Genomic DNA, 21,981 nt, shown 5'->3' on the forward strand with positions numbered 1-21,981 from the left:
CCGACCCTCGACTTTAATAAGGGCCCAATCCCTGATCTAGCCACAGAGACCCACAGCATGATGGAACCTCCACCAAATTTGACAGTAGGTGGCAGGTGTTTTTCTTGGAATGCGGTGTTGTTCTTCCACCATGCAAAGCGCGTTTTGTTATGACCAAATAACTCCATTTTTGTCTCATCAGTCCAAAGCTCTTTGTTCCAAAATGAATTGGGCTTGTCTAAATGAGCATTTGCTTGCAACAGGCTTGTGGTGTGAGTGCAGAAAGGGCTTCTTTCTCATCACCCTGCCATACAGATGTTCTTTGTGCAAATTGTGCTGAATTGTAGAGCAATGTACAGATACACCATCTGCAGCAAGATGTTCTTGCAGGTCTTTGGAGGTGATCTGTGGGTTGTCTGTAACCATTCTCACAATTCTGCGCATATGCCGCTCCTGTATTTTACTTGGCCTGCCAGACCTGGGTTTAACAGCAACTGTGTGCCTGTGGCCTTCTATTTCTTCCTTCCATGATTACATTCCTTACAGTTGAAACTGACAGTTTAAACCTCTTGGATATTTTTTTTGTAGCCTTCCCCTAAAGCATGATACTGAACAATCTTTGTTTTCAGATCTTTTGAGAGTTGCTTTGAGGATCCCATGCTGTCACTCTTCAGAGGAGAGTCAAAGGGAAGCACAACTTGCAATTGACCACCATAAATACCTTTTCTCATGATCGGACACACCTGTCTATGAAGTTCAAGGTTTAGTGAGTTTATCCAACCAATTTGGTGTTGAAAGTAATCAGTATTGAGCAGTTACATGCATTCAAATCAGCAAAATTACAAGGGGACCCACATTTTTGCACAGCCAGTTTTTCACATTTGATTTAATGTCATACAACTAAATACTGCTTCACTAAAAATCTTTGTTCAGAAAACACCCCAGTACTCAGAAGAAATGAAAGACATACCACTGTTATCTTTTTTGTTGAAATTAAAGTAAATTATTATGCAGGCTGAGAGGGGTTCCCAAATGTTTTCATATTACTGTAGTTAAATAAAGGCACACGCCATATTTCTTTAATTAAAGCTTAGCTGAAACCACCAATTTCTTATCAACTTGAGGGACAGAGAAGGGGGAGAATGATAGATAAAGATAGCCCAAGAGCAGAGAAGGCTGAACACCTGCAAGCTGAAGGCCAGCTAGAAAATAAGCAAAGCAAAAGATAAAGGTGAAGAACAAAACACAAGGAATATTGATGGTTTCCATGAAAACTTGAAAGAGACCAGCTGCAGAAAGGCGTCAAAATAAGCAGCGAATGAGCTATCTTGAATGAAGTCAGGATGATAAGAAATGATTATATAAACTGTAACTTTTGGCTTGTTTAGGGCTCAGCTCAGTTTGACTTAATTGGGTTGAGTCTGTGTTTTTGTTTATTGCAATAAACTAATTACTCTGTTTGCCTATACTTTTTTTCAAGCTGAGAATCTGTGTCATATTTTACACTTCCAGACTTCTTACAAATCAGCACCAGTACACTTCTTCTCCACTCCTCAGGCATCCTCTCACTTTCCAAGATTCCATTAAACAATCTGGTTAAAAACTCCACTGCCATCTCTCTTAAACACCTCCATGCTTCCACAGGTATGTCATCTGGACCAACGGCCTTTCCATTCTTCATCCTCTTCATAGCAGTCCTTACTTCCTCCTTGCTAATCAGTTGCACTTCCTGATTCACTATCCCTACATCATCCAACCTCTTCTCTCTCTTGTTCTCTTCATTCATCAGCCTCTCAAAGTACTCTTTCCATTTGCTCAACACGCTCTCCTCGCTTGTGAGTACATTTCCATCTTTATCCTTTATTACCCTAACCTGCTGCACATCTTTCCCAGCTCGGTCCCTCTGTCTAGCCAATGGTACAGGCCCTTTTCTCCCTCCTTAGCGTCCAATCTCTCATACAACTCATCATACGCCTTTTCTTTAGCCTTCGCCACCTCTCTCTTCACCTTGCGCCTTATCTCCTTGTACTCTTGACTACTTTCTGCATCTTTCTGACTATCCCACTTCTTCGCCATCCTCTTCCTCTGTATACTCTCCTGTATTTCCTCATTCCACCACCAGGTTTCCTTTTCCTCCTTCCTCTGTCCCGATGTCACACCATGTACCCTTTTTTCTGTCATTCTTACTACATCTGCTGTAGTTGCCCAACTGTCTGGTAACTCTTCACTGTAACCCAGTGCCTGTTGTACCTCCTCCATAAACTCAACCTTCTTCATTTCTCTCTTTGACACCATACCTATCTATCACCTCCTCATTTCCTCTGTTCCCTTCACTGACATGTCCATTGGAATCCGTTCCAATCACCACTTTCTGGCCCTTGGGTACACTATTCATCACTTCATCCAACTCACTCCAAAAATCTTCTTTTTCATCCATCACACAACCAACTTGCAGGGCATATGCACTAACAATATTCATTGTCACACCTCCAATTTCCAGCTTCGTAATTATTACTCTATCTGACACTCTTTTCACCTCCAAAACACTCTTGACATATTGTTCCTTCAGAGTAACCCCTACCCCATTTCTCCTCCCATCCACACCATTATAGAACAATTTGAATCCATCTCTGATCAACCTTACCTTACTCCCCTTCCATTTAGTCTCTTGCACACACAATATATCAACCTTCCTTCTCTCCATCATATTTGCTAACTCTGTCCCCTTACCAGTCATACTGCCAACATTCAAAGTTCCTACCCTCAGTTCCACTCTCTTTACTTACCTTCCTCCTCTCCTCCTGCTTCCGGACACATCTCCCCCCTCTTCTTCTTCATCTTCGGCCATCAGTAGCCCAATTTACGCCAGCACCCTGTTGGCTAACAGTACTGGTGGCGGTCATTGTTAACCCGGGGATTGACTGATCCGGTATGGAAATTTGTATTGTTGTCCGCATATTGATTTGGCAAAATTTTACACCAGATGCCCTTCTTGACGTAACCCATAATTGGCTCAGATGCCGTTCTGCTGCAATAACTTGTGCCTAGTGAAGTTACACCTCTTCCGTTATTTTTCAGGATTCCAGTATCCTTTCTCACAGAGATTCCTGAGTGTGGTTAATAATGAAAAGCAGGAATCGTCATCTTGTAAATACTGTACTTTCTCTTGTCCACAATACATCTGTTGAAGCAAAACACATCCTGTCAGGAAGCCAGCCTTCCTCTTTGTTTTAGTCTGTGAAACAGGCGTGTTGGATGAAAACTGAGCTGACATCATATGAGGGGGCATTAGGACTATTGAATATTAATAATGGAGTAAGAATGTTGACATATGGGGTCATGTGCCTTTTAAAGGTACAAATGTTTTACAACCTCCATACAAGTTTTAAAATAGGACTGTGGACTGAATGGGTAGAATTTGGAATCTTCAAAGTTGTGGTTTATGGGCCCACCTAGCTCTTACTTAATACCTGATAGAAGAATACAATAAACTATCAGGCACAAAATCTACACCATTACCTCTTTTATGCATTTCAGTATTCAATGTGTTGTTAAACTGGCCGTGTGTGTGTTTGCCCTGTGGTGGACTGGCATCCTGTCCAGATGTGTTAATGTATTGTGCTCGCTGTTTCCTGGGATAGTCTCCAGCTACCCTACATCCCTGCCCTGGAAATGCGGGTTAGGAAGATAGATGGATTATTACTAGATTAGATTATTTTTGGCTGGATTATCAATTTATGTATAGAGTAAATGATGGAAGATACTCAGAACAACCATTATGATGATGATATTATTATTCTTACTAGAACATGTTTATTATCCAGGTGTTCCTGTGTAGTACCCTATGCTTGTTGGGATAGGCTCCAGCCCCTCTGAGGACCCTGCTCCAAATGGCATGATATAGTATTGCATTGTATGGCATCCATGGGGTCTGGTTGAAAGATTCTGGGACTGTTTGGGAGATTTTGGGATCCTGCATCCTGTGTGCAGGTGTAGTAAGTCACAGGTTCAGTATTTGCCATGTTGTTTGCGGTCACATAATAACTCATAGGAAAAATAGTTGATTTACTCATTTAATCTTATTTTTTGGGAATAGCACACCTGACAGATCTGCATCATTAAGTTGGCTGTGCTTCGCATAGTAATAATTAATGCACAGATAAGATGATAAGCTGATGGAAAAACTTACTTCATGTATTTAATTTTTATATTATATATCACCTTTATGCTTAACAATCATGCTTCTAGATCTCTCTTCTTAATTAGGTAGTTTAAGTCTAAATAAGAGGAAATGAAACAGACTTTAGCTTCTTTGGGTTTGACAAGTACAGTCCGAAATGGACTTGGGTGTTTCTCAAGGACATGATGTTTATGCTGATAGACCAGGTTGTTTGTTTAGAGTCTAATCAGCATTTATGAGATACTTATTAACAAGGGTTGTAAATTGCTGAAGGTCATGCAAATTGTATAAAAGGGCTTTTCTGCAAATGAGCAACACACACATGCAGGAACATTGCAGCCCGGGTCTGTGTGTGTGTCAACAATGAAATCCTTGCTTTAGACAACTGAAGAATAAAAGTGTGATTTATTTATTTTAGGTAAAGTCTTACTGAACCCCTTCATTATTGTATCACTATTTTGTGCACATATTTCCTTATGAGTTCCACCATTTTGTAGTTTTACTTCTCATGGTGAATCCATTTTGTTTGTAGCTGTTTATATGTCTGATTCCAGCTGGTATGAGCATCGTCATTGTGTGTGTCAAGTTGCTGTGGTGTTACATGGTTACTAGGCATACATCCGAGTGTTAGTATGTATATGTGGAAAATATTTTAGTTGTCATGACAACAAACTTCTTCGAGATATCTTCTCACTCATTTGTTCTGCTGGCTCTGTTAATAGGTGTCTTGGCACAACCTCAGCCATTTTGTTATGGGTTACTGGCTTGGTTCTGACTTTTTAAGTCTTCTCATCATATTAATTAAAGTTGGCACTCTGCTGTTTCCATGTACTGAATCAAAAACAAAAACTTTTTTGCTTTTTTTTTTAGACAAGGAACGTTAGTATTTGATCTGTGCTTTTTGGACTGTTTTGTACTTTGACAATGTGTTTTCCTAATTTAGTTTCTGGTATATGACTCGCTCATTTATGACCATGCTCTGTCCTTCCATTTAAATGTTGTAACATGTCATTCAGGAAGAACACTTCTACCATGAACTTCTCTTCTAGAGTTTTGTATATTAATGCCTCTAATTTCTTAAGATGGCAGCTGTGGAGAAAAGCAACGATCTCTTGCCTGAGTTCACAAACCCATTTGTGCATTGCCCTTACTTAGCCTCCTAACATTGTGATGCACAAGTAAATCATTGTGCTCAACTGACATATCAAGCTGGAGTTTGCTAAACAAGCGGTGTTGTAGGCACAATGTCGCTCTGATAAAACTGATCATCAGCATAACACATTCCATTGTATTTTTTAACTCAGAGCTCTCTGAGTTTTGCACACAGAATACTTTGATGCATCAGACAGTGTAAAGATTTCATCTGTGGCACAAATTGAACCAGGCAGGCTGACAGACCCTGCACCCTTCCCTCCATGAAAGGAGTTACTAGCAGGTTTACTCGTTGCAAATCTAGTCCATTTTTGTTAAAAAATTAAACAGTTTTCTGAAAAATGATTTCCCTTGTTGTCTGTCCCTCCAGTGGAATTAGACTGAGGAAGTCCTTGTGAAAGCTCTCCTCATCGAAAAATGTCAGGTACATAGTTATGCGATGCCACCGCGCTTGGTGGATTCCTCAACGGCTAGCGACATTACATCGGCTTTTTTCAGTCTCTCTGAAAGGGTTTTGAAAACATCACTTGCTAGTATTTCGGCTGTTCTCATGATTTTTGTATTGAACGTTGTCATTTTCTGAATGGATTCCTTACGTTGTCAAATGTCACTACCTTCTCGATAATAGCTAACAAGCGTTCTTTCGCAGTCTCTTGAGTCAGTCAAAGGATTTTTCTTTTTTCTGAGAATCCATACTACACGGAGGGAGGCTGATGTAGCCTTTTTTTGCTCAGAACATGATCGAACCAGGACTGCTCATCTGCTTTCAAAGCTCAGACTCGACTTTGCACTTTACCTTTATGAACATTGGAGTCTGCTGGAAAATGTGTGTCAACTTTTGAGTGCTTTGTTTTAAAATGCCTTCTCAAATTGTATTCTTTCATGACAGCAACAGACTCGCTACAGAGCAGACAATACTGGTTGTGTTAAAACAGGTACAAATAGATATTTCTCAAGTCCAATTATTATGAAACTGCCTATTTTGATTGTCGACTTCTCTTTTTTTAAGTTTGAGAAAGACATCTTTATACATATTTGCTAGCTGGAAAAAAGGAGCAGTGGAATCTCGGCCCCTAGCAAAGCTTTGAAGCACCCACTTCAGAGATATCATCTAATCCTGGTTAGGGGCCGGGTATAGAGAACAAGCCATTTTCGATTCGATGAATTTCAATTCTGTGCATTAACAAGTTGATCAGTGGTGATAAATGCATTTTAACAGGCTGGATCATTTGTTTTTACGGGCCGGTAGTGAACAGTTGAACAGCTCTACTGTATGGGATCTGTTTATCATTTTTTGGTGCAGATTATTCTTTTCTGCATGTAACTTATTTTAATCATTTTAGATGCTTTACCATTCTTTAACAATGCTGTTGCTAGTAAGTAAGACTGTTAATGTGCGACATCTCTATGACTAGGATAATTAAGATGTGTGGTTCTAGCTTCGGGATAAAGCTCTTTCTTTCATTTAGCAGTTTTCTTAACTATAAGCTCATATTATTAGTTCTGAAATGTTTTTTTTGGGGTTTTTATTTTTGCATTATTTGACTCCTTCTTGACATTTTCACCTTTTGCCTGTTCATGACCTCACGTTTTTTCCTGATCTACCCCTTCCCTTCCCCTAAGCAAAGAGGAAGCTAAATGGCACTTCAAATATGACTGTAGCCTAGGATCCTCTAGCGCTTGTCTAATTGAACTACTCGAGCGTCTAGTCAAGTCTGTTAACTCCTGAGCTTCTCTGTGACCTGTACATGTCCATAACACCAGTAGTGAGAGTTATAATTATACAAAGAGAGTACTGGCAGGTAAATGTGATCATACAGCAAGTCAGCAATGAAAGGAAGCAGCAGCATCATAGTTTACTATTGCTGCCCACTAGCCAAAAGCATGAAGAATGTCCTGGTAGCACTTTATGATCAGAGTTCATTTTGATTAAAATTTTTCATATCAAACGTTAACATAATGGTTAACAGAAAAAACTAAATTTCTGACTTTAATAGAAAGTGACTGTCAAATTGTAATGTTAGCAACTCATTTAAGATGACATGGTGGATCAGAAGTGGTGATATAGGATTCTCCTTCAGTCAATAAGCCAGTTCATGGGGAGGGAAGGTAAGAACCAGTTTTGGAAGAGTTGCAGTGCTCACTCACACATATCATTCTCATAGTTGTCATTTTCATTTTGCTTTTCCTGGTGAGGGATGTGGAGGCAACACAACAGTCCTCCTTATCCTGAAAACGCCATCCAGTCCTTTAGGAAGAAATACTTAGATATTTTCAGAAAAAGAGAAATAATCCCTCCAGCATGTCCAGGGTTTGCCCCAGGATTTTTAGTGGACATTGTTTTGTACACTTCCTGAGGGGACATACCGAGACCATGTCAACTGGCTCCTGTTGATCCAGAGGATCAGTGGTTCAGTTGCAAGGTGTTCCTGTTTTGTACCTTTCACAGAGCACAAGGCTAGCAAGCTGCTTGCATTTGCTGTTTTGTTCTTTCAGTCACTATGCTGAGATCATGACCCTAGACGTAATGAGAATGTACACTGAACATTCATTCCACTGCTTCATACTGCTGCAATTGCGCAATTTTGTTTTTCAGTGTTATTATAATCACCTCTCCCTTCAATCATGAACAAAAAACTTGTGTGTTCTTGAACTCCTCCATTTTGAGACAGGTGCTAATTCCTTACCTGCAGGGAACAAACAACTTTTTTTTTTTTTACCAGTGAATTGACCATTGATCTCATTTTGAGGTGCAAATCTTCATATCAGTTGCATCACAGTCTGCTGCAAACCATTCCATTGAGCATTGGACTCCAGATTCTGAAGAGGCCAAGAGGAAACATCCAAACACCACAGATGCAGCCCCTATTGAGCTGGATAACCTCCCAGCATCAGCTGTGCCCTAATACCTCATCTATTATAATCGTAACAATTAAGGTACCTCCTGGACTTGGGGCAAAAAAAACTATTATGACTGTGTACCCCCTTTTACAAGAATATGAGGTTCCATTCAGTGCCCGTATTTGCAGTGAGAATTGTGTTCCCATCCTTGACATTCAGTTGACTATTCAGTGGTGACAATGACCACATGTGTATGGGTGGGACAAGACATCCATTTTTAGAGTTGCCAATTAAGGTGATTAATATTACTTTGGGATGTGGTAGGAAAATCAACATAGCACAGAAAGAATCTGCAAGATCTGCAAACTCCACAAAGGTGGCAATCAGGATGTGATTTCAACCCAAGAAGCTGCATTTATGAGGAGGTAGCACTAAACCTGCACTACTCAGGCACACCTTTCTTCGCTACACGCTTCATTCTGACAGCCTGTTCTCTGTGCGGCTCTTCCTTGCTGACTTGGTGCTCTGTACTTTTGTAAGCCTTGGTATTTCCTGACTAAGGGTTGCTGTATTTTTATAACACCTAAACAAAAATGTTATCAAGATATGAGCAACTGGCCGCTGTCCATCCAGTTTGGACCATGATAGAAACTGCTGACCTCAAGATGTGATGAAATTAAAACCAAAAGTGTTTTATCATGGAAATGTTTTGGGTGACCTGTCTTAAAACATAAGTTCCTCATCTCAATACAGACTTCTACCATAGGCCTATAGTTACCTCATTGTCTCGCCCTCTATGCTTTGTTCCTTCACATAGCCTTTTGAAAGGAGATGCAGCCCACACAGTGAACTTAATCCTGGGTGAACTGGAACCATAGTTTGAGGAAAAACCTTATCTCAAGGAGGTGTTGCCCGATTTTTAATAAGTAATAATTAAGTGTGACAATCGCACCATAAAACTTGGATGTTAAAAAGATTTCAAAGACCATGCCAATGGAAGCACCCAGTATGCAATAGGTGATTCTCTGCTCTTGCTGTTACTCTGCTGGACTGACAGCAGGGAGGCCTCCTTGTGGTGGTGTTCTTTCTGCTGCTGCCTCTTATCAGCTCATTGTCTGACATGAGGTAATGCGCTCCTCTCCCTTTATGGTATCATTTGTGAGCTGTTCTGGTCCAAACTGTGGTTCTAACATATAAAATCATATAGTATACTCCTTTTGATTTGGTGCTTGTATTATTAGGTAGGAGTGTATGCAGAACAGGTCAAACATCCATCCATTTTCCAACCCGCTATATCCTAACTAAAGGATCACGGGGGTCTGCTGGAGCCAATCCCAGCCAACACTGGGCGCAAGGCAGGAAACAAACCCCGGGTAGGGTGCCGGCCCACTGCAGGGCAACAGGTCAAACATTTTTGGTTAATTATCTTACCAAAATACTCAAATACTCAGATGGTCAATTCACACATTACAAAACCTAAAATGTTAAGTGGCTTTCTCTGACCTATTTAACACAAACAGGCTCAAACACTTCTAAGAACTTACAGATAAAAAAGAACTGAAAACATTAATGCTACTACATAAGGATTTTTTATTCCCCAACAATAAGGGAAATGCCTAAAAAATAAAAGTAAAGCTAAGGAGTTGTTAAAAGAAAAGTGGAAAACTAAATATACAAATAGATACTCTATCTATTGATAGAGTGACAGAAAGATCCACCATTCCTTTCTGGGAATCCACTTTCAGAGCCCAAAGAGAAAAGGCTAAAATATGAATACACACAGAAGTACTACATATTTAAACAAGTCAGTATTAACAAAAAAATACAGTACATAATGCTAAAAAGCACATGGCAAGAAAATTTAAAATCAGAAATGTAAAAAAAGATAAAAACAATGCAAGCCAGGAAACAAATTCTGGCTAAACATACCTAATGAAATTTGTACTTGCATGAATTCTGTTCAGTTCAGTTCAATTTTTATAGCGCTCTTCACTGAGTGTACACATAGAATGCTGTTATAGGTAAAACTTGCACAAATTACTTAATACAGAATGAGTACACATGTACTAATCCACATGCAACTCATCGGCACTGTTCAGCACCCTGATTAGTGAGTATAAGGCAGAGAAGAACCAGCAAAACCCCCTGATCTAAAGAAACAAAACATCCATCCATTGATTATCCAACCCGCTATATCCTAACTACAGGGTCACAGGGGTCTGCTGTAGCCAAACTCAGCCAACACAGGGTGCAAGGCAGGAAACAAACCCCGGGCAGGGCGCCAGCCCACCACAGGGCACACACACACACACACACACACACACACTAGGGACAATTTAGGATCACCAGTGCATCTAACCTGCATGTCTTTGGACTGTGGCAGGAAACCCACGCAGACACGGGGAGAACAAAAAACAAAACATTTACATTTAATTTGTTACAAGATTTATAAAATGCAAAAGAACTTAAGCATTTTGCAAACTTTCCAAAAAAACAAAGAAATAAAATTAAAGAAACATACTAAAACTCTATATTCGATGAACAAAGAAATCGAAAATATCAAAAAAATAACAAGAGAAAAAACGTATTCCAAAATTTAAGAAAACCAATTTCTCAAAACCAAACAAAACTAGTAAACAAATAACCAAAAAATTCAAACCAGCAAATCAAAGGAAATGGTTCATTAACTGACCAAATGTACATGAAAAAGACCCTTAAATCTACCTTATATTAATACTTGGTGATAGCTTCTCTTAGAAGAGGTAAAACAGGTTGCCATTCAGCTGTCACTTGAGTTACTGAGTCACTAAGACAAATCTATTGAATTTATTTAAAGATGAAGTGTCTGCTACAGGCTTCAAGGACATCCCATCTTGAGTAATTAAAAAATATGCAACCAATAGTCAAATGACACATTTTGCTGCATATCTTAAAAAGAAAAAAAAAAGTCAGTGCGGGTTAAGTAAAATCAGGAAGTCCAGGGGCCTCATGTATAAACGGTGCGTACGCACAGAAATGTTGCGTAAGAACTTTTCCACGTTCAAATTGCGATGTATAAAACCTACACTTGGCGTAAAGCCACGCACTTTTCCACGGTACCTCATACCTTGTCATACGCAAGCTCTCCGCTCGGTTTTGCAGACTGGCAGCACCCAGCGTCAAAGCAGTGCTACTGTTCTTGTGTGATTACTCATCATTTTCATGACGCGGCTTTATAAATACACTGAAACTAACCGCATATTGTTTATTAGTGTAACGCATCTGATTGTATTTAACTTGTAACAATATAATGGTCCAGGGAACAGCCATAGTATTCCAAATACCATAACTGCTTTAGCGTTGTTACTCTCACTGCACCTTCTTCTTCTTTCAGCTGCTCCCGTTAGGAGTTGCCACAGCAGATCATCTTTTTCCTTATTACTCTCACTGCACCACTCAGAGTATTTATATCACTGTATCCGAGTGTGAATCACAGCAGCAGCTGATCGGAAAGAGAATTATCGGTATACGGCATTAATCACACGCTGTCTCAGCCACTGCAAAACGTTTTAAAGCCTTTCCTGTACGGACCTCGCAGTTCAGAAACAGTTTCTAATCCCAAGAACTTTAAATGCACTCAATCAATTGCTCCTTGTAGAACTGTTTGTACTTATAAGTACAATCACCCCACTGTAAACTTGCACTACAGTTATAATATCGCACAACCTGAGCCACTTTATAAAGCGCGTATTTACATATGATGACGATATCATTTTTAAGGTGAAATGCAGCAAAATATGTTTATTATATTATACAGGTAAAACTTTAACTTCATTTAAATAATCTATATTCTTCACTGAGAGTGTCGTGAAGGATAGAATAATTAAACATGTACTACGAAGATATTTCAATGTTCCTTAAACGTTTTGGGGAATTGGCGCTAAGCTTACAGATGGCTTAACGTCTATTACAGAGCTGATTGTTTGGCGATCAGTTACTTGGGGAAAGAAAAGCACTGACTGCAGTGACGGCTACGCCAATATATATTGAATATAAAACAGAAAGAGGAAATAACAACACAGCTAAAAACGCAGCAACAATTTTGGCAAAAGTTAAATGCTTGTATCATGAGCACGAGGCGGCTATGCAGTGTCTGCAACGGACGTGGCCATCCACCATGCATAAGCTACCTTACTGACATTGGCGGGCGAAGGAGCCACCGATTCTTCCTCTGGCCAGTGCCACCACAAGCCTAGAGCCACCCCTGTGTACTGCTGCAATAAATTATTTCATCGAAGGTTGCAAACAATCACTGCGCCGTGAAACTATAACGTGCTTTAACTCCTATCATCATAAAAATGATATCACGTATACATCTCAGTATTTTAGTTATTCAGAGAGCTGTAATATCACGAATGTAATGGATTCTGTGTCCAGTTGGAGGAAGAGAGCCGGTTTAAGAAGCAAGTAGTGATTCACACACATAGAGCACATAGAACATCAAATACAAAACAAAGCATTTAACGTGCTACTTTAATTACGATGTGATTTGAGAAACTGGTTAATTAAACGATTTTAAGATGAAGTTTATGATGTTCTACTTTAATGACAAAATAAACTACTTGATTAAAGTGGAAATGTCGAGATTGAAGTTGACATTTCGTGCTTTTTCCCCACCGTGTGCCTTTTTTCTCTGTACCCTAATAAGCTTTCATATGACACTCAGACAGTGGGCTTACAACTTGCCTTTTCATTGCGACTTTGATATGTGACTTCTTTTTTATTTCCGGCACTGTGCGATTTGTGAATGTGAGCTTTCAAGTTTCTCCAACACGCTATGTCACTCGATCAACTTCCTTTTGTTGATTACACCACGGTTTATTTGAACAAATAGTATGTTTTTCCTTTGCCTCCACTTGGTATTCGCTGAAATTCTTATATTTTCCCCTGTGCTTTTCCCATTGTCTTTTCACAGAAGGCTGCGCTTAAGGGCGATTTATATTCATTTGCATATTCAAAGAGGCGTAATTCTGGGAGGAGTTCGGGCGTTACATAAAGCGCGTGCACGAGTGTTACTTTTCACGCTGATCGGGATTTATGTAGTGGAAGAACGTGGAAGTTGGAGTATGCACAGATTCCTGCATCTGAATTTTTCTGTGCGTAAGCACATTTCGGCTTTTGTGCTTACGCCATGTTATAGTGCGAGTTCTACGCATGGTGTTATACAGGAGGCCCCTGGTCACACAGCAGCTGTTAAGGTCAGCTTGAAGACATGAAATGCATTTGACGAATGTTAAAAATTCTATGGGCCAGATTGGAATATGGGAGTTTAGGAAATCCTGTTCTAATTGTAAAGCTGTTTCCCGCTGAGCAGAGACTGAGAACATCAAAGTCCTGCCAGTTCCACTTTTATTTACAGCATGTCAAGTTATCATGTTACTAGGAAAAAAACAGTTTAATGATTTATTATTAATAGCAATGCAAGTAAGAACTTTACTGTACTCTGTACCTGTGACAATTATGGTTCTGTAAACCGATATTCACCATAGTTAGTGCCGCTGCTTTATAGTTCTAGGAGATCGACTAAGTCTGAATATGTGTGTTCTGCCTCGCAGAATAGCAGTTTGTTGTTCAAAGGAATATTAATATAACCTTATGAATATTTATGTAAATATTTGTAAGGAAGAGGAAATAGAGCAAGTTTCATGATTAGCCAGTGATAGTCCCATCGAAGCAAAGCATGTAAGTATTATTTTAAGTTAATTGGACAAGTATATAGTGAAGTTATATTGTTTATTTAAGTCGGTAATTATTTGTAATTTGCTTCTTTTCAGTTTCACTCTAACTTCATATAATCAAAATAAAATTGGAGCAAGGCACTATCTCCTGACTCTATGAATCTTTTGTGAAGTAGAGTTTGGCTGGTGTTTAGTTACTGTTCAAACACCAAAGACGAGAACAGTACAATGCGTTTGTGTGCAGGTTGTGTACTGTAGTGTAAGAGGCACCTACTATTACAAAATGCTCTTTTATGGCAAAGCATGGCCCTGTGGAACAGACAACATACACTGCATAACACCAGTACAGTCTAGATAATGGTTTAGGAAAGTAGTTTTTTATAAATAACACAATGCTTGTAAAGGGAAGGGAGTGTATACAATGCAAAATAAAACAAACTGTGACCCTTGTTGATCACCTTCAAGTACATGAACAAACTGCTCCTTAATTGTTCCCACCCATAATCTTTCTGAACGCACTGTCGTCATCTTCTTCCTCTGCAGGTAAGCTCTAGCTTCAGTTTCTGTCCTGACTTAACTGAGTGAGGAGGAGGAGGAGGAGGAGGAGGCACTTGTAAGACTAGTCCTTGGTGTACTTCTGGCTACCCCTTTTCCCTCAGAGACTCTTGAAAATATTCCAGTTTCCAGAAGCTTCTGCAGGAACCATAGCTGAATAATGTGTGGTCGCTGAAAGTCGGGAACGACAAAGAAACTGAGACAATATAAAATAAAAAGCATTTATTTATTCTTGGTGAGTTGGAGAGACTGCAGCAAAAGCCCCCAAAGAGACTGGAGCCTCCCCCCAGCTTAGTGCCACTGGCTGGTCAGAACAGACAATCTGCAGTCTAACATGGGGCCTCCCTCTATATACCTTCTTCATGTATTAAACAAAAAAAAATGTACATGGCAGTTCATTTTGAGGTTATACATAAATTATAATAACTTACCACTCCCTGAATTGGAATGTGTATATTGCTTCTTTCACATAAAGAGGTTATCAGGGCAGTCACAGTTTTAAGAAATAGGATCAAATAATTTTAAGCAGAAATTCAGAAATTGTCACATTGATTTATAATATCGCAGGGTGTTCTGTTAGTATCAAGAGGTCAGCATTTTCTCATAAAAGAATGCAAGCCAGTCTCATATTCTGTGCATACATAAATTTAATTCCTTTTCTACCTAAATGAACATCAAATCATATAGAAGTAAAAAATCATATAGCTCTCTGCAGCATGATTAATACAAAATACAGTCCTTGAGTTAAATACTTATAATCATTAATGTTTTTTCTTCCTCAAATGCTAATCAGTTGACTACTAGTGATCTGGGGAAGAATTGTTCTTGTAGAGCTTATCACTTTTCAAGAACCTTCTTATCCTGTCCAGGATGTAAACTGCCTTACAGTTCCCTCTGTTTACCTGTTTCCTACCCTTACACCATAACTTATTTTAAATTCTCATGGTTTTACATAATGTGTGCTGCTGTACCAGTCACAAAAAGTAATTTTGTTGTCACAAAAAGTAATTTTGTTGTGTTACACAATGACAAAAAAGTGCTTGAACTTGAACTAATATATATACAGGTATATACAGTGGAACCTCGGTTTACGAGTAACTTGGTTTCCGAGTGTTTTGCAAGACGAGCAAAAATTTTTAATAAATTTTGACTTGATAAACGAGCGATGTCTTGCAATACGAGCAGTATGGATACACTTTGTCTGCTGAGCTGATGGTTCTTCTCTCTCTCTCCTTATCTTGCTCGCTCGCCCAGCTCGTCTCTCTCTCTCTCTCCTTATCTCGCTCGCCCAGCGCGTCTCTCTCTCTCCTTATCTCACTCGCCCAGCGTGTGTCTCTCTCTCTCCTTAGCTAGCTCGCTCGCTCGCCCGTCTCTCTCTCTCTCTCTCTGGCAATCATCTTCTATTCTCCGTCTGAGTCTGTGTGCCTCACTCATTTAGTCAACATTCGTGACTGTGTGTGTGTGTGCGTTGTGAAGTGTGAGTCCCCATCTTGCTCCCCAAAACACAAAGCTGAGTCTCAGTACTTTAACACCAGCTTTATTCAGCTTGAAACAGCAACAGCGCTGTTATTTATTGTAGCGGGATCTTTATAATGTTCTTTGTATGACCCATTGACGACAGACGCTTATAGCATGTCTGCAATCTTTTTGGATGCACTTATACGGCGAACTGCCACAGCGCTGGGAGACTGCGATTGCTTTGGGACGCTCTTCCGCATGTCGTCCCGTTGGGTGGAATCCCACATGAGTTTAGAAACTCACACCAGCCATGATTCTTTTTAAAGGTAAAGTGCAGGTTAATTTGTATTATGTACTTTACTTTATATTTTGTATTAATCATTTTTATATGAATAGATTTTGGTTGTGCAATGAATCATCTGAGTTTCCATTATTTCTTATGGGGAAATTCGCTTTGATATACGAGTGCTTTGGATTGCAAGCACGTTTCCGGAATGAATTATGCTCGCAAACCGAGGTCCCACTGTATATATACACAAAAACACACACACAAACATATACATATATACATATACACATAAATATACATATATATACACACATACACATACACATATATATATACACATACATACATACATACACACACATATATATATATATATATATACACACAGACACATATATATACATATCCACATATATATATACACATATATATACATATCTACATATATATTTCGCTCGCACCCTTGCACCCTCAGACACCACGTCAGACACCAGGTAAAAGTCCATCCATTTTCTAACCCCCTGTATCCGAATACAGGGTCACGGGGGTCTGCTGGAGCCAATCCCAGCCAACACAGGGCACAAGGCAGGAACCAATCCTGGGCAGGGTGCCAACCCACCGCAGGACACACACAAACACACCTACACACCAAGCACACACTAGGGCCAATTTAGAATCGCCAATCCACCTAACCTGCATGTCTTTGGATTGTGGGAGGAAACCGGAGCGCCCGGAGGAAACCCACGCAGACACAGGGAGAACATGCAACTCCACGCAGGGAGGACCCGGGAAGCGAACCCGGGTCTCCTAACTGCGAGGCAGCAGCGCTACCACTGCACCACCGTGCCGCCCAGGTAAAAGTCCAATAGTGATATTTATTATAACAATAATGTGCACAAAGCACTCTCCACTCCCAAATACTCCAATAACAATACACCAATAACAATCCTCCACTCTCCCAGATGCATAGCCACCCTGCCTCCCAACTCAGCTCATTGCCTGTGAGCTCCCACAGTCCTTTTATATTCCCCGACCCGGAAGTGTTCCCAATCCAATAGTCCACAAGTCCTTATTCCTTCCGGGTCAGGGTAAACAATGCTTTTTCTCACCCCGGAAGCCCTTCCTATGACGAACTTCCGGGTCATAGGGCACAAAGAACTTTTCGGTCCTCCCTGCAGCTCCCTCTCGTGGCCCCCATGGCATCCAGCAGGGCGGTGCATAAAAACTCCATTGTCCATGATGCCCTGCTGGTCTTCTGGGGACCTCCATGCTGCAAGGAGGGCTCCACCTGGTGGCTTGGGGGTATTGGCCGGGGTACATGACCGGCCATATCTTACAATATATATATATGTATCTACATATATATATATATATATATCTATATATATATGTATCTACATATATATATATATATGTATCTACATATATATATACTGTATATAGCAAAATCCCCGCATTTTGCAGCGACGAAGAACTGCTTTTAAATTTTTATTAAGAAGAAAAGAAAACCTTTTCAAACTGAGGGAAAATATACCAATAACTATCTGTTAAGGATCTCTTTGTATACCACGTTGTCAGTTCTGCACTCCGGTTGTAATATGACCAAGCTGTGCACTGAGATTACTTTTGAGAATGCAATGTATAGTTTTGTCCAGGAGAAAAGCAATGTTGCCTCAAATCAATGGCAACCTTTTGTAGGGTGTGTCCCTGAGACTTATTAATTGTCATCGTGAAGCAGAGCCTTACTGGAAATTTGAGGCATTTGAATTGAAATGGGAGATCAGAGGGTATAACGGTGATGGGAGGAATATATTCAGAGTGTGGTGCTCTGCTGTTTTTTTGTGTAGCTGCCTTCATACAGCTTCTCCGCTGCTTTATAAACGAATGCCATATAAGGCCGTCCTTTCTCCTTGCTTCGCGGTTGTGTACTGTTTTATTGTTCGTTTATTACGATTGTTATAGTTATTGTGTAGCTATTCGAGACTTACTTTACTGTTCAGGTACCCATTTCCTTTATTTAATCCGCGGCTTGTACGCTATTTTTTGTTTGTTTATTACGATTATAGATATTTATTGATTCCCTTCTTTAGCTGACTGCCTGCTCATATAAGGCGCTTCGCTGTTTTTTTTGTGATGCAGCCTTTACACAGCTTCTCCGCTGTTTTATAAACGAACGGCATATAAAGCCATCCTTTTTCCTTGCTGTGCCAAGGAAGCTGCCTTTTTATTTAATCCATAGGTTCTCCGCTGTTTTATTGTTCATTTATTGCGATTATTATAGTTCTCTTTATATATCACGTTGTCAGTTCAGCACTCTGGTTGTAATATGACAAAGCTGCGCGAGCTCACTCTTGAGAATGCAACGTATAGTTGTCCAGGAGAAAAGCAATCTTGCCTGAAATCAATGGCATCCTTTTGTAGGGTCTGTCCCTGAGATTTATTACTTGTCATCGCGAAGCAGAGCCTTACCAGAAATAAGGGTATAAAGGGGATGCGAGGAATACATTGAGTGTGGAGAAACTCTAGAGACAGCATGTGTATTAACTTGTGGATTTTTCTGTGAGTATTTGGTGGCAGCGTGACGGAGTTGCTTCCACAAGACCGCATTAGCTGTGGAGCTCAGCTCGGAGCACATTCTTTTCCTACCTTGTCAATTGTGTAATGCGTTTTTTGAACAGGTTTGATGCATGGAAGTGATCACTCGTACTGCGTTCAGTCAGTTCACGTGAGCTGCTCTCTTGTGTGATGTTGCAATGTCCTTGGCTTTATTTAATGTTAGCTAAGACCCGACACTTAAAAGTTTCTCGCTACAGCAATTTTAATTCCGTTACAAAGTGATCCAAAGTCTCGTTTATACCTCGTGTATTCTCATTAAACTTGTATCTCGCAAATAAAGTATTCGACGAAGGCATGACAAACGGCAGCGGGAGTGTGTCCATAAACTTAATTTAAACTTACAGTTTACACCGTGCTTTGTTTCCGCAGTAGCTGAACTTATGAATAAGCTTGTATGCGTTTTTCTTCAGCGCTTTTTGGAGCTCTTCCTTCTTTTCTGCGTACTGTGTTCACAGTCAGTTCACATGATTACGTGGGAGGCGTGATGATGTGACACGCAGCTCCGCCCCCCACGGCCATCGAGCTAAAGTCCACTACAGTATATGGAGAAAATTAGGTTCCAGTTATGACCATTACTCGTTGAATTTTGAAATGAAACCCGCCTAACTTTTGTAAGTAAGCTGTAAGGAATGAGCCTGCCAAATTTCAGCCTTCTACCTACACGGGAAGTTGGAGAATTAGTGATGAGTGAGTGAGTGAGTCAGTGAGGGCTTTGCCTTTTATTAGTATAGATATACAGTCGATTCCTGTTAATCGGACCACATCAGGAAGCGATCATTTTGGTCCTAATAACAGGCTGGCCCGATTACACGAACATGCCCTATACTTGTGCAACCAAGACGGGACGTGCTATAAGTAACATATTAAAATGTCATTATGACTTTTATTGTGCTGCACACGCGTATGGTGAACGTACAAACAAGAACTACGTACATGTACATGTATGGTTGCTTACAACATTGTTTATTGATAAAGAAATCTACAAATTCTTCGAAACGATCTACACGACACTCAGCATGTGAAGCACAATAAAAAAGGTTACATTGCCAAATTCCAGTCAACGTTTGACGAACTTGTCTAGTGTGATCTGACGCATTCTTTTGACGCACTGCACTTGAACAAAATCACCACAAACATCTAACACATCAATGGGACTGCCTTCATTTCCCTCCTGCATGAAATAGCGGCGCAAAGTTTCAATGCATTTCCTGGCATCCTGTGTTGTCACTTGCACTAACTCATTAGGGTCATCATCATCACTTTCCTGGTCTTCCGATGCGGTCATGTCTTTCGCTGCAATTCGAGCAACAATTGAAGCATCGTACTCTTCATTTTTATCGTAGCAGTGAAGCTTGTTGTCGATGGATAAAAATTCTTCGTAATTTTCGACCTGTTGAAGTTCCACATTTTCATCATTCTTTCCACTCTCAATCGGCATGTCCAAATCCATCTGCAAGACCAAATGCCTAGAAAAACAGTTCTGAATTGTCTCACTGCTGATTTTTCGCCAGCTATTGGCTACAAATGTAACTGCTTGTAAGATGTTGAACTTCGAACTGACTTTTGTTGCTGTTGACGATGAGGTCAGCAAATTTTCTTCAATTGCTTCAAGGACGTAATTAACCAACCTTACATGATAAAAGATCTTCAAATTTTTGATGATGCCCATGTCCATGGTCTGCACCAAAGCTGTGGTCCTGGGAGGTAGAAATTCCAGTTGGATGTTCTTTAAGCAATCTAAACGAGGATGTGCTGCACAATTGTCGAGAAAGAGCAAAACTTTTCTCGACTGGTGTTGTAGCTCTCTGTCCCAATCCTTCAGCCATTCTTTAAAAAGTTCAGAGGTCATCCACGCATTTCTATTCGCACGATACACAACTGGTAAACTGTCCATTTTAAGTCCCTTAAAGCAGCAAGGCTTGGCACTTTTTCCTATAACCAACAGCTTCCTCTTGTCTGTTCCTGACATGTTGAGCAGCACAAGACAGTAACTCGATCCATCGGTTTTTTGGAGCCAGAGAGTGCAACATGATTGTAACTTAAGGAGCCGTCCGGGAAGGCACGGTAATACAGCCCGGTTTCATCGGCATTGTAGATGTCATCTGCTTGGAATTTTTCATGAATCTCGGGAAGTTTTGTTGATTTCCATTTTTCAGCACCTGCACCATCAGCACTTTCTTTTTCACCATGTGCTTTCTTGAATTTTATGTCATGTCTAGATTTCCATCGAGACAACCAACCGTCTGTAGCTTTGAAATCATCGTGGCCCAGCTTTTTAGCGAGTTCTTCTGCTTTGCACTTTAACATTGGGCCACTTACTCGCACACCTCATCCAGTAACAATGGCAAACCATTCATTAAAGGCCTCATCGACGTCTGGATTCTTGCCTTCACGCTTCCGTTTTTGAGGAGTTCCTCGTCTTTTACATTGTGCCCATTCTTCTCGCAGCTCATTGTCTTGTTTTAACAAGCAGGAAATTGTAGTCTTTGCCAAGCCGGTAATTTCAACCAACCGCTGACTAGTGTTTGGTGTTTGTTGCCTGATCTGATCCAGGAAATCAATTTTTTCAGCTAACGTCAAGTCCCGCCGTTGCATTTTGGCAGGGGAGACAAGACACACACAGTTCACAGACTAAAAGAGTTCTGATGAAATCTTGGTGTTTCCGGGTCAAGATGTGGATATCAGGAGAGCAACAAAATGCTCGCCATTCAAAGCTTCGACACTAAAAGCGTCCAGTTTGACTTTCTTGAAGCAAAAGCATTCTTGCATATACTTTAATCCTGATTGACAGGAAGGAATTCCTTGCACGGACACTCTTGTTTACGCTCAAATTCATATCTCTGGCTACTGGGCGGTTCGTTTTAGGAAAGAAAGAGCAGGCATGTTCACCCGCACTGGTTTGCACTTGGTACAAACTTTCCGACTTCCTGACCTTTGATAAAAGCATAAATTCTCTTGGGGAGCCCAGGGATCCTCCTGATGTCGCTGACCCGCTTTACATCCGCTTTCCTTCTTTTTCTTATTCTCTGTCACGTTCTTTGGTCCAAGTAAACAAGTAAACAGAATTTTGGTCCAAATTAGCGCACAATATTAGGCTTAAGTAATATGATCAGTAATATGATCTGTTTCGGTTCTTTAGGATTCGGTCCGAATAAGCAGCTGGTCCGATTAACCGGTGGTCTAATTAACCGGAA

The sequence above is a fragment of the Polypterus senegalus genome, chromosome 8 (assembly GCF_016835505.1).
Source record: "Polypterus senegalus isolate Bchr_013 chromosome 8, ASM1683550v1, whole genome shotgun sequence".
In the NCBI taxonomy this organism is placed as follows: Eukaryota; Metazoa; Chordata; class Cladistia; order Polypteriformes; family Polypteridae; genus Polypterus; species Polypterus senegalus.